Raw genomic sequence first — 14,530 nt, 5'->3', positions numbered from 1 at the left:
AGAACTGTCATGTTGCTTGCTTCCCACATTCAGATCCACGGTGTTGATCGGGGCAGTTAGGAAAACAGAAGCCACACTAGTTGTTTTCACCGCAAAAATTAAGGGATTGGTTGAACAGGTATCAGAGGACTAAAAAAATGAAAAGATGGCATGAAGGTACATGCACACAGTATCTGCAGAAGCCATCATCTGCAGAAAGAAGAAACTAGAAGCTCAGAGCCCTGCAGAACTGGGGCACAGGTTTTGAACAGGAGGCGTTGCCTGGGTAGTGCTGATGTCTCCAAAGGGGTGTCATGAGGCTGGTTCTGGGACTGCGCAAAATAGCTGGACACTGGACAAGCAGTGGCAGTTCCAGCCACGTTGAAGGGCTATTGTAGGGGTGTTGCCAACAGGAACATCCAGTAAACAGGGGGAGGAGCCAGCCCCTCCCTTCTCTGGCCTTGCAGTCTCCCTCTAGCATGCCCTATTGGCAGAAAGTAAAAACGTAGTTTGCAGAGCTTCAGTAATGCCTCACAAAAAAAAATATAGGTGGATTCAGATCTGACCGATAATACACATTTAAGAGTAAAACGATTTATTCAGTGTTACAAAATGTGCCTCTGCCACCATATGCAATTGTGAATACAGCATTAATTCGTCAGTTATTCCAGAACCATTAATTGGAACACACCAAAAAAAAAAAGAATGCTTGGTGCTATTGGGACATGCTTCACTATGGCAAATTTGTTGCTTTCAAGCTCTCTGAGAAGGATTTGACAAACTAACAAATCAGTCTTTTTTGTTACCTAAGCAGATCTGCTGCTCAAATCTGTCCTGAACTCCTAAAAGGTACTGGCCTCCAATGTCAGTGGTGGAACACCCTATAAATCTTCTTGGTATTTTGACACAGCTGCCTTTTGTTTGGAGGATGGAAGAGCCATAAGAAGATGTATTCCCCTAGGGCCAGAAGAGTGTTACTCATAGGAGCAGGTGTTTAGGGTTAGAGGTTGTGCCATGCCAGTGCTGAGGGCAGGATTCCAAGTGCAACATGCTCTTTGATTTTTCTCTGTATGTATACTGATGAGGGGAAGGGTTTGTGATCTACAGCCTAAGCATGAAGCCCGGGCAGCAGTCCTTCTTGTCTGGATCTGAGAGTGATACTGCTCAAGTGTAACCTGGCAGTGTGGGGGAGTTGGTGCCCCTGAGGGAGAAATTTTGACCAATGAAAGATGGGAGTCAATGGATAAATTCTTCCTTTGTTTCCTTTCCTTCCCCAAGATGATGCTGAGATGGTGTGTATGTGGTTTCACAAGGGTCCAATCTTATGGCTTGGGAAATCAGTTGTGTTTATTGGTGGTCAGCTTGATACAGCATCTTGGTATTGGTCCTTTCTCCTTCTCTGCTTCTCTGCCCTGGAGCTTTACTCCTGTTCTTTGGGATTGCATTCCCTGGTAAGGCACCCACACATAAGGCCTCTGCTTCAGGCTCTTTTCTCGGGAGCCTCAGCTAAGACATTGTCCGTACCGTAGCATGAAAAACACAGTTGGAAAGTACTTCTGTTCTGGTTAAGAAAGGTAAGACTAGTTCTCTAAGACATGGTTGGGATCGGAGTGAAGAGAGAGAGATACCTAGGAAGCAAAATTTAAGGGAACATTCACTCCTAGGGTCATGCAAGTATAGAGTTGGCCTTAAAAAGGAGTGCCTCCTTAAATTTTGTGCCCTAGATGTCTTTCTTGCCCTACCCCAGTCTGCCTTTCTCTGAGATCACTCTGTTGGAGGTTAATGGTGTCAATGAATCACTCCTGTGCCTGGAGTACCAATCAGTTGGAAACAGATATAATAAACCAATACAGCAGAAGCTATATTATTAACTGGGCAGTGCCAACAACTATAAAATAGGGAGTTTCTATTGTGTTGGAGAATGTGGATTTACACTGTAATTTTCTTCAAATCCACATTAGTGACATTTTCTGAATACTTCTGTATAAGTAGACAAACCAGCTCATCATTGTTTTTCAGCAAAAAATATCTTCCTATCATTAGGCTGTAGGTGCAGAGAAATGAGTTAATCATTCTCGGTGTGTGGCATATTATTTTTGTTTCCAGGACGTCTTCTGAACATTAATGCCCAGCCTTCTTTAAATGTCCCTTTTACAAAACTTTATTTTTTGCTTTTATGCTTTCTTTTCTAATTATTAATTCCTTTTAATTGCATAAAATTTAGGAAGTTTATTAAAATATAAAAATACTCATAATCCGACATCCAAACAGTACCATTGTTAACATTTTTATAATTCTTTCTAGACCTTTCTCTGTATACTTTAATGTTTTAGGATATATTGTGTATATACTTTATGATTTTTTTGTCATGCTTTTAAACTTAAGAGTATATTGTGATCATTTTGCAATGCCATTAACAACTCTTAGGCTAGGTGCAGTGGCTTAGGCCTGTAATCCCAGCACTGTGGGAGGCCAAGGTGGGCAGACCACCTGAGGTAGGAGTTCAAGACCAGCATGGCCAACATGGGGAAACCCCCGTCTCTACTAAAACTACAAAAATTAGCTGGGTGTGGTGGCGTGCACCTGTAGTCCTGGCTACTCGGGAGACTGAGACAGGAGAATCACTTGAACTTGGGAGGTGAATGTTGCAGTGAGCTAAGATTGTGCCACTGTACTCCAGCCCGGGCGAAAGGGTGAGACTCTGGCTCAAACCAACAAACAATCCCCCCACCCCCCCAAAAAAAAAACCTCTTAGTAAAATTTTAAGATCGAAATAACTTGATTTTGGTAATAAAAGTAATACATGCTTATTATAAAAAATTTTGCTAGCACAGAAACATTTAAATAATAAAGTAAAAATCACCTGTAATTTCATATCTCAAATATGCACTACTAACATTTTAGAATATAGTATCTTTGTGTCAGATTATATGCAAAAATAGCCACAATTATTTCCTCTCCTGAATTCACACCTCTTTGCAATGTGACCTGGCAGTTCCTTATATCAAGAGATATAAGATATGAAGAGTCTACTTGCTCTCCCCTTGAATCTGAGCTGGCTTTGTGACTTACTTTGGCCAACAGAATGTGGCAGAAGTAGCACACCAGGTATCAGCTCAGGATTCACTCTTGCTCTCAGAACCTTGGGGGGCACTCTGTGAACAAAGCCAGCTTTGTTTTCTGGGGAATGAGAGGCCAGGTACAGCAGAGACTGGTGGGACCAGTTTTCAGGCAACCAGCTGCAGGCCACAGATGCATGAATGAGCTTAAGACTAGAAGAACGGCCCAGCTGAACACAGCCCAAATTGCTGTCCTGCAAAATGATGAATGAAAGAAATAGTTGTTATTTTTTAAGCCATTGAGTTTTAGGGTGGTTTGTTATGCAGCAAAAGTGAACAATGCAATCTTTCCAGACTTCCTTTCTTCCTTTCTTTCTTTCTTCCTTCCTTTCTTTCTTCCTTCCTTCTTTCTTCCTTCCTTCCTTGCTTTCTTGCTTTGCTTTGCTTTCTTTTCCTTCTTTTTCAGACAGGGTCTTGCTTTGTTGCCTAGGCTGGAGTGCAGTGTGCAATCATGGTTCACTGTACCCTCAACCTTCTGGGCTTAGGCAATTCTCCCACCTTAGCCTCCTGAGTAGCTAGGACTACAGTGCGTGCCACCACACCCAGCTAATTTTTTATTTTTCATAGAGACAAAGTCTTCTTATGTTGCCCAAACTGGTTTTGAACTCCTGAGCTCAAGAGATCCTCCCACCTCAGCTTCTCAAAGTGCTGAGATTACAGGCATGAGCCACTGCACCCAGCCTGGACTTCTTTTTCTATGCTTCATACACACATAGACTTTTTAAAAAACAAAAACAAACAAACAAAAAAACACAATCCTACTCTATGTATTATTTTGTTTCCTGCATTATATCTCTTTAATAACATAGCGTGTGCTAAATAAATATCTTTCTGTGCTAAATAGATTAGTTTAATAGTTGCTTCAGATTATTTTCATATTAATATTATGATCTTTTAATACCATAATTTATTTAACTACTTCTCTATTGGTGGACACTCAGGTTCTTTTCTGTTTGATTTTTCTACTGTAAAAGCCCTGATTAACATTCCATATATTATATCATTGCAAATTTGTACTGCTATTTCCTCTCATTAAATTTTTAGAAATGACTTGTTGGGTAAAAGGCCACGTATGTATTTAAGGACATTAATACATGTTCTTTTTTGTTGCCCAGGCTGGTCTTGAACTTCTAGGCTCAAGCAATCCTCTCAGCAATCCTCCCAGCTAAGTCTCCCAAGTATCTAGGACTACAAGCATGCATCACCATGCCCAGCAACATGTTTTAAACTGCCTTGAGAAAGGTGACACCACATTGCCAATTCTGTTCTCCATTATCTCCATTATGAATTTTAACTCTGCTATCCAAGTTCATCTCACTCATCTCCCTTTTCCTTTCATTTCATTGCCTTTCCACTTCAACCTGTTCTATGGTTTTCTGATTCTGCTTCAGAGAGGTGAGTTACTCTGCAGTCTTCTAAGGATGTAAAATATTCTCAATTTTTCTTTTCTGTTTCCTGTAGGAATAAATGAAGCCCAGATATCTAATTTTCTTATTTGTTATTTATTCTCTCTCTGGAGAAGCCAGCTCTATCTAGAGACTTCACTTGGGTGTCCTTTTTGCCCACAGTGCTGCTCCCTGTTCACTTGGACACAGGTCAGGTCCATGAGTCAGATCCATGGCAAATGGCCAGCAGGTGTACACCCCACTCTGGATCCAACTCAAGTATCAAGTAGATTGTCATCAGCTGTCTCTGTTGGAATGTGGTGGGATCTTCTTTCCTCTTTTTTTTTTTTTTTTTTTTTAAGACCTCGGCTCTTTAAAAAAAGCCTCCTGGGTTCAAGTGATTCTCCTGCCTCAGCCTCCCGAGTAGCTGAGACTACAGGTGCACGCCACCACACCTGGCTAATTTTTGTATTTTTAGTAGAGACAGATTTGGCCAGGCTGGTCTTGAACTCCGGACCTCAAATGACCCACCCACCTCGGCCTCCCAAAGTGCTGGGATTACAGGCGTGAGCCACCGCACCTGGTCTGGGATCTTCTTCCATACCCACTCTGAACAGATACCATTTATAAAAAATTACAATGTCCAGCATGCACCTCTCAAGGGCTCTTTCTTTCTCTGCCCCCATCTATAGGACTCTACTTGAGAAGCAGCCACATCACAGTTTAGTTGAGTTTTTTGTATCTAACGGCTCTCTAATTACTAGTTAGGTTGTCATGTAATGACGTTGCATTAATTAGAGACTTAAACAGCACACCTCTATCTATTGGAGAGGCTAGGGTTCAAAATGTCCACTGTGATTTGACATTCCATTTGTATTTCTGCTCTAGCAATTTTCAGAGTTCTAAGCAGTTGGCCAACATTATCTCCAGTCCTCAAAACAACCTCAGAAGACAAATAGGTGGCAGGTGTTCTTGTCCCTGAACTTCATGGGGAAGCAGAGGCACAGGGGGACAATGTGACTCATCTGCCCAGTCTGTGGACATTTGTCAGCTGCCTTGCTTCCCCTCCTTTGCTCCATGCTTCCCATCTTGTGGCACCATGCTACCAGACTGCCCATCCCTGAGGTTGGTTGGGTTGAAGTAGAAGGTCAATTAGGATGAGTCATTCAAACATTTGAACTGCCTGGTTGCTGCTTAGAGAGTGCCCTTAACACAGGTTGCCCTGCTGAGCATTTGAGGTGTGGTGCTGAATAAAACTGCATGCCACTGATCTTGCCCTAAAAGCCCTGCATCATGTGTTTACCACTCAGACTCCGTAAGTCTTAATCCACTTCTTCCTCAATAACAGCTTAGTCAGTATGAAGTGACTCTAATAATAGCAGCAGATTGAGCATACACAATGCCTGTCATCCTGAAGGTGTTTTAGGAAGCTCTGCTGAGGTGCTTCTCTGTCTGTCTGGTCATATCTTTAACCATGCATCTGAAACCAGATGCTCATGGTGAGGGAGATGAAAATATTTGGCAACTAGGAAGTCATGGGGCTGTACCTAAGGGGTTCAGAGAGACTATGACTAGGTCCAGCTGAGCACATTAGACTTGTCACTTGCCATGAATGTGCATCATTAGGAGAATGGAAACAGTATTTACTAAACATGTTTTAAGAGTCTTTTGGTTTCCAGGAAATGTAAAACTATGATGGATACAGCAGGTGCAGAGGCAAGCCAACTGTGAAAAGGTTAATAGGTCAGCTAGCCTAATGGCTGATATTAGCAATCAGAAGGTAGATATCTGTTGGACTTACAGCAATGGAAGCTAGTAGAAAATGAGAAAGAGAGAGAGTGAGAGAGAACGGAGATAATATCATTGCTCCTGTTTCAGGAGAGGAGGCATTTAATTTATTGATTAGAGAGATCCTGGGGCTGGTGGGTTCCCAGGAGGTCAGAAGAGTAAACAAGACAATTTGCTGGCAAATGAAAATGAGGGGCTGGGTGCAGTGGCTCACGCCTGTAATCTCAGCACTTTGGGAGGCCAAGGCAGGCAGATCACTTGAGGTCAGGAGTTCAAGACCAGCCTGGCCAACATGATGAAACCCCGTCTCTTCTAAAAATACAAAAAAAAAAATAGCTGGGCATGGTGATGCACACATGTAATCCCATCTACTCGGGAGGCTGAGGCTTGAGAATCGCTTGAACCTGGGAGGCAGACGTTGCAGTGAGCCAAGATCGTGCCACTGCACTCCACCTTTGGTGACAAGACAGAGATTCTGTCAAAAAAAAAAAAAAGAGAAGAGAAAGAAAGAAAAAAGAAAGAAAGAGAAAGAAAAAGAGAGAGAGGGAGGAGGGAGGGAAAGAAAAGAGGAAAGGAAGGAAGAGAGAGAAGGAAAGAAAGAAAGAAGGAAAGAAAGAAAGAGAAAGAAAGAAAAAAGAAAAAGAGAGAAAGAAAGAAAATTAGGCTGCGCAGATATCAGAACCAGGAGGGCTGTGAGATGCTTTAGCTCCTCTCGTCACTCTGCAGACAAGATGTGGTCCTTTGCTCAGAGCCACACTTCAAGTATGAAAGACTGAGATGGAAGTAATGGGCCCTGGAGAAGAAAGATGATGACAAGGAGAGAGGAAAAGATCTGAGATGAATCTGTTGCTTCAAGATCCTGAAACAGAAACATACATAAGTAGCAAATATAAACATGTATAACCCAGAAACACCTATGACTCTTTCAGGAGAAAATCCTGATTCTGTGATTTCACTCCATGAATAAACCCACACGGTCATTTATTTTGATAAATAAAATTTTACTTGTGGATTCAAGTCTATTTAGAAAACTTTTCCTGTTTCACAAATCTCATCAGTGTGAAGGCTACGTGAAAATCATTCTCTGTGGAAGCTCCTCATTTTGATCTCCACACTATAGCAATTCAGTTTCTAGTCAACCATAGAAAGATAAATAATCTTAAGACAACAGTCCTAAAGGTAGAAAACTACTGTTAACGTTCAGTGTACAAGTCATACCTCTGGAGGGGAACATACTCAGTATCAGAAGAATTATGGTGGGTAGGGCAGTTTCGAGTTTCACTTCCTTCTTCAGCCATAATTTTAGAGGCGTGGCATCCAGAGCCATAAACCTAGAATTACATGCTAAATCACGTGCACAGGCTGGGATATGCTTTCAGGGGTTTCTGGAGTGAATGGAAATATTTTCATGGACCTTAAATGGCTACATTGTGCATTCTTTTCTCTCCAATTTTTATTACAAAAATTTCCAAACATTCAGAAAAGTTGAAAGAATAGTTCAATGAACATCCATATATCTCCTTCTTAGATTCAACAGTGGTTAATGTTTTACCATATTTGCTTTTTCTCTCTCTGAAGGTGATCTTATTTATTTATTCCCCTTTGGAAGTAAGTTATAAATACTATGACATTTTACCCCTAAATACTTCACTGGGTTTAACACTTTTCTTGCCATCAGAACGAGGGAATCTTTGTATGTGTGTGTGCTGGACTGTTGCTCTGTCGCCCAGGCTGGAGTGGGGTGGCACGATCTCAGCTCACCGCAACCTCTGCCTCCAGAGTTCAAGCAATTCTCCTGTCTCAGCCTCCCAAGTAGCTAGGATTACAAGCATGTCCCACCACCCCTGGCTAATTTGTGTATTTTTGGTAGAGACGAGGTTTCACCATGTTGGCCAGGCTGGTCTCAACTCCTGACCTCAAGTTATCTGCTCGCCTTGGCCCCCCGAAATGCTGAGCTTACGGACGTGAGCCACCGTGCTGGCCAGACCAAGGGAATCCTTAAAGAAGAAAAGTGAAGCTTTGTTTAGAGAGAGGATGAGCAAGACAAATTGTCAGCATGACTCCTGGGAATGGTTTCCAGCACTTAGCTAATTCTCACATTGATTCTCTGATAAGTGGTGCTATTTTACAAAACATGGGTAATAAATTCCGTCTTGGTAGTTCTTGTTTCAATAATTTCTAAAGAGACAAAGCAAATCCATTTTAATTCTGCATGCTTTCATATCCATTTTCTTCATTGCTTATTTCAAAAATATATCTTTATTACAATGTCCTATTGTACATACTAGAAGTTAGAACTTGTTTTTTTCCTCCCAGCATACTAAGCACTAGAGTTATTTTATGATATGTATTTGGAACTATTAAGAAGGGAGTTAAGATATTTGATTATTTTGCCTGTGACTTGAATGATAATAAAATACAGTACTCACTTTTCAAGGCAAAAGATGTAAAACATCACATTAACAGTTGCTGATGATTACAAGGCATTACTGCATGATACATTATAATAATGGTTATCTTCTCCAGAAAAATAATTATATTATTTTAATGCACTCATAATATCACTGTAATTTTTAACTGCTGTTTTGTTCCCAAGCCATCTTGTACACAAATAAAGAACTTAGTGCCAGTTAATCAGGGCTAGATTATAGAAGGGAGAAATTATTCATTAGGAAACTGCAGATGTCCTATCTTTGTTTTAGAATGCACCAGAGAATTTAATTCAAAGTTCTAAAAAAAATGTTGACAGACAGATGGGATATGAACCTAATGAACAAGCTATAGTACAACACTCTCTAATATGCCAGGCCCCTCTCTGGCACTTTCCTTTCTGTCAATCCCCAATTCCTCACAATAGGTCAACACGTGGCACCATGACAAATACTCAACAATAATTGTCTAAAATTGGACAAAAGCCATTGCAATTGAACAATAATGATAAATAAAACAGAGTAAGAGCCAGCTGTTTTAGGTAAAAAGTAGTTTGGGGCTCAGGAATCTTTATTCTATTTGGTTCCCTAGGTTATTCTGATGCTGACCATGAAGAAACATATTTTGACCTACACTGTTTCCAGCACCTGACTTGCTAAGAGGGTGGGTCATTGCTAAGCGCAATCCATCATGTGTGAACTGATTTAATGCTGTCTCCACTGGTTGACTAGTGCTAATGGTTTCTATTCTATCCTACATCAGTCATTGGTCAGGAGGAGCCAGGGACCCATATCCTGCCACTAAGAATCACTGTGTTGGCTGACTCTGAAGAGGGTATTTACTTCTCATATCAGCCCTGAAGCAAATCTGTATGACAGGAAACCTGCCTAGTAGTAGTTAAACAAGGGGTGTGTGTGTGTGTGTGTGTGTGTGTATGCACATAGTACTGGACCCAAGATCAGTCTTTTAAGGATCTACTTCACATTCCCAATATAGTCCTGCTATAATAAACATAAGCCCTCAAAAAAGTCAGTATGCAATGCACAATAGGAAAAAAATGGGCTTAGGGTGACAACACTCAAAATTTTCTTCAGTGACAGATTTCTAAAAAGGCATTGGAGCCTAATAAAGATGGTAGAACAGTTTTACACAGTTAAATGGTTAAGAAATTCACAAAGAATACAGCAAATAAGGTACTTTGCTTTAAACAAGATCTGACATTTGTGGAAGTGGGCATTGGAAAGGTTGCAGCTTGTGACTTGTTGGGGAGTGTGGGAAGGAAGTTACCTGAACTCAGTTACCTGAACAATAAGAGATCATCACAAACCTATTAGGATGGCAAAAATTAGGATGGAAGCGTTGTAACACCATAAGTGGACGGGTGGGACTCATAACACACATAGTGAACTGAAGTAGCTAATAGATGTTTGAGGTGTGTGTTGTGTGTGCATTTTGTGTATTATCAAGCAGCTCAGTTCAGCTGAGAGCAGTTTTCTGCTTTCACCTAGTGTTTCTCATTCATAAGATCTCATATCACCAAACCAAATTTGCATTATGCTCGTATTGTTTCCTAAGACAGATTGAGTATCCCTTATCTGAAATGCTTGGGACCAGACATATTTTTGATTTTGGATATTTTTGGATTTCATAATGTCTGCATATACATAATGAGCTATCCCGGGGGACAGGGCCCAAGTCTAAACACAAAATTCATTTGTTTCATATGCACCTTATACACATAGCCAAAAGGTAATTTTATTTTTCCCTTGGCAATGCTGAATAAACTGTATGTTGTGCACCTGCGTTTTGACTGTGACCCATCCCATGAGGTCAGATGTGAAACTTTCCTCTTGTGACATCGTGTTGGCATTCAAAAACTTTCAGATTTTGGAGCATTTTGAATTTCAGATTTTTAGATTAGGGACGGTCAACCTGTATATCAATCACGTGTGCAATAACTTTGTGTTTTTAAGACCAGCATTACAGCAGAACTGGTCGTGGCTGTAAGGAGTTCAAATCCTATGTGTTGGTTCCAGGTTGCCTAGACCCTGAGGGTGGCCAGGAAGACAGTGTTGCTATAGCGCTGACAATGCTTCAAGGCCACCCACATAGCCATGAGGGAACTCAGCATCTGTTGGGTATCATTCTGTATTTCCATAGACTAAGGTTTATTATAACTATTAGATACTGTATAGAAAGAAAACCAGCATTGGATTAAGCCTCAGAGAACCACATTTTATTTTTGGCTTTGTAAGCTGTGTGACCTAAGGCAAGTCCCTTTATCTCTGTTGGATTCAGTTCCTGATCTGTAAAATAAACTGGACTTCATTTCATCTCGCTGAGATCCCTTCTAGCTCCAATATCTTGTGACTCAGAGGCCTTCCATGCTGATTAAATGCAGAGCAAATGAACCATTTTCAATCTCTTCAAAACTCTCCACATTGCTCAGCAACATTTCTTCCCATCCCAGGTTGTCTTCCTTGGTTGTTTCCCAAAGTAAAAATTCCAAATTGTTATGATTCTCAATCTCCAGCAACAGATGGAATCTGCCGAGGCAGATCAAGTCTGAGTTCATAAGGCCGTCTTTATTGAAGTAAAATTGACATACAATAAGCTGCACATATTTAAAGTGTGTAATTCGATAAATTTGGACTTATGTATATATATCCATGAAACCATCACCACAACCAAGGTAATGAAAACATCCCATTCCCCTAAAAGTTTCCTTGTGCTCCCTTGTAATCCCTTCCTCCCCTTCTACTTCTTCCCCCATATGCAGGCAGTCACTGATCTGCTTTCTGTCATTATAGACGGTTCACATTTTCTAGAATTTTATAAAAATGGAATCATGTAGCATGTTCTATTGTTTTGTCTGGCTTCTTTAACTCAGCATAATTATTTTGAGATTCATTCATGTTCCTTTTTTTAATAAAAGAGTAGTAATAAAAATGAGCTGGGTAGTAAACTACCATGTAGATATACCTCTATTTGTTTATCCAGTCACTTGTTGATGGACATTGGGCTATTTCCGGTTTTGAGGCACTACAAAGGAAGTGACATTGTAGTGCCTCAAAATGTTGTAAACATTTTTGTACAAATTTCTGTATGAGTATATGCTTTCATTTCTCTTGGGAGAGAGAGAGATTAGCACCCCTAATCCAAAAATCTGAAATCCAAATCCAGCCAGCGTGGAAGGTATAGATTATATGCAGTAAGTGTATATTTCACTTTTTTAGAAGCTTCAAAACTATTTTCTGAAGTGGTTGTACTATTTCATATTCTCACCAGCACTGTATGAAAGTCCCAATTCTTCCATATCCTTACCAGAACTTAGTGTGGTCAGTCTTTTTAATTTTTGCCATCCTAATAGGTTTGTGGTGATCTCTTGTTGTTTTCACTTGTATTTCCCTAGTGACTAATGATTTTGAATATCTTTTTATATGCTTATTTTCCATCTGTATATCTTCTTTGTGGAAGTATCTATTCAAATGTTTTGCCCAATTTATAAAATTGGGTTGTTTTCTTATTATTGAGTTTTTAAAAATTGCAGTAAAATACACATAACTTAAAGTTTACTGTCTTAGTCATCTTTATATGTGCAGCTCTGTGGCATTAAGTACTTTCACACTGTGCTACCATCATCACCATTTCACACCATGCTACTGTCTCCAGAACCCCTCATTGTAAAATGGAAATTCTGTACCTATTATACAATAACTCCTCTTTCCTCTCTCCTTCCCTTCAGGCCTTGGCAGCCACTATTCAAATTTCTATCTCTATGAATTTGACTACTCCTAAGTATCTCATATAGCCAGGTGATATGGTTAGGCTTTGTGTCCCCACCCAAATCTCATCTTGAATTTTAATCCCCAGGTATTGGGGGAGATACTTTGTGGAAAGTGATTGGATCATGGGGACAGTTTTCCCCATGCTGTTCTCATGATAGTGAGTGAATTCTCATGAGATCTGATGGATTTATAAATGGTAGTTTTTCCTGCTCTCTCACACACTCTGCCTTGCCTGCCACTACGTAAGACGTGCCTGCTTCCCCTGCCATGATTGTAAGTTTCCTGAGGCTTTTCCAACCATGCAGAACTGTGAGTCAATTAAACCTCCTTGGTTTATAAATTACCCAGTCTTGGGTAGCATTTTTGTCACAGCATGAGAACGGACTCATACACCGGGCACTAAGGCTCATGCCTGTAATCCCAGCTACTCAGGAGGCTGAGGAGGGAGGATCCCTGGAATCCAGGAGTTTGAAGCTGCAGTGAGCTATGATGACACCACTGCACTCCAGCCTGGGTGACAGAGAGAGACTCCATCTGTCTGTTACTCTTATCTGTTATTCTTAAAAATAATAATAATTTTTTAAAAACGTACTTCATATAAGTGAAATCATACAGTATTAGTCTTCGTGTGACTGGATTATTTCACTTAGCATAATGTTCTCAGGGTTCCTTTACATTGTAGCATATTTCAGAATTTCCTTCCTTTTTAATGCTTGAATAATAATCCATAGCATGTTGTCCACACATTTGTACCACATTTTGTTTATCCATTCATCCATGGATGGGCACTTTTGCCTCCTCCTTTTGGCTGTTGTGAATAATGCTGCTATGAACATGGGTGTGCAAATATCTCTTTCAGTACCTGCTTTCAATTCTTATTGTTGAATTTGAGTATTCTTTCTTTATTTTTTTGAGTATTCTTTATACATTCTGGATACAAAATTTTTATCAGGAATATAAATCACAATTTTTTTCTCCTAGTCTATGAATTTTCTTTTCATTTTTTATCAGTATCTTTCAAAAAGCAGAAGTTTTAAATTTTGATTAAGTCAAATTTATGGATTTTTAATTTGTTGGTTTTATATCTAAGATGTTTTTGCCTAACCTTAAATCGTGATGATTTTTCTCCTATTTTCTTATAGATAGTTTTTGGTTTTACAATCAGGTCTGTAATCCATTTTGAGTTAATTTTTCTTTTTTTTTTAATTTTTTTCATTTTTTTTTGCACACAAAACAATAAACATTTTCTAAAAGTACATATGAACAAAAAGATGCATATCAAACATATTAGGAAGGTTGCACATGGGAAGACGGGGAATAGAAATGGGGGGTGGGAATTAAAGAAAATAAATGAGAGAGGGACTTTGTATGGATCAATGATAATAACTCAATCCTCTATTTGACAAAGAAGGAGAAGGAAGAGGAAGAAAAAGGAAGTGGGATAAAGGATCAGAAAGGGAGGAAAAGAGAAAAAATTAGAGTATGACTCCAGGGTAGACCTGTTTTGTTGTCGCTTGGTTCGTTGGTTGGTTTGACAGTTGTATTTTTCATTTGTTTTGCCATGTTGGCCAGGCTGGTCTCGAGCTCCTAGCCTCAAGTGATCAACCCACCTCAGCCTCCCAGAGTACTGGGACTACAGGCGTGAGCCACCACGTCCAGCCCCCACATTGCTTCTGGCCTCTGTGGTAGACCTCCCAGACGGGGCGGCCGGGCAGAGGCGCTCCCCACATCCCAGACGGGGCGGCCAGGCAGAGGTGCTCCTCACTTCCCAGGTGGGGCGGCCGGGCAGAGACACTCCTCACTTCCTAGACGGGGTGGCGGCCGGGCAGAGGGGCTCCTCATTTCCTGGACGGGGCGGCTGGGCAGAGACACTCCTCACTTCCTAGACGGGGTGGCGGCCGGGCAGAGGGGCTCCTCACTTCCTGGACGGGGCGGCCGGGCAGAGACACTCCTCACTTCCTAGACGGGGTGGCGGCCAGGCAGAGGGGCTCCTCACTTCCTGGACGGGGCGGCTGGGCAGAGGCGCTCCTCACATCCCAGA

The 14,530-nt window shown here is 40.8% G+C and overlaps 1 pseudogene; it reads right to left on the bottom strand.

Annotated features, from left to right (window-relative positions):
* The window catches only part of LOC116462706 (RNA ligase 1-like), a 134,848-nt pseudogene that overhangs the window by 96,579 nt on the left and 23,739 nt on the right, over positions 1-14,530 (bottom strand).

This window comes from Hylobates moloch, unplaced genomic scaffold (genome assembly GCF_009828535.3).
Source record: "Hylobates moloch isolate HMO894 unplaced genomic scaffold, HMol_V3 SCAFFOLD_23, whole genome shotgun sequence".
NCBI lineage: Eukaryota > Metazoa > Chordata > Mammalia > Primates > Hylobatidae > Hylobates > Hylobates moloch.
This window is presented reverse-complemented; position numbering and strand designations above follow the sequence as displayed.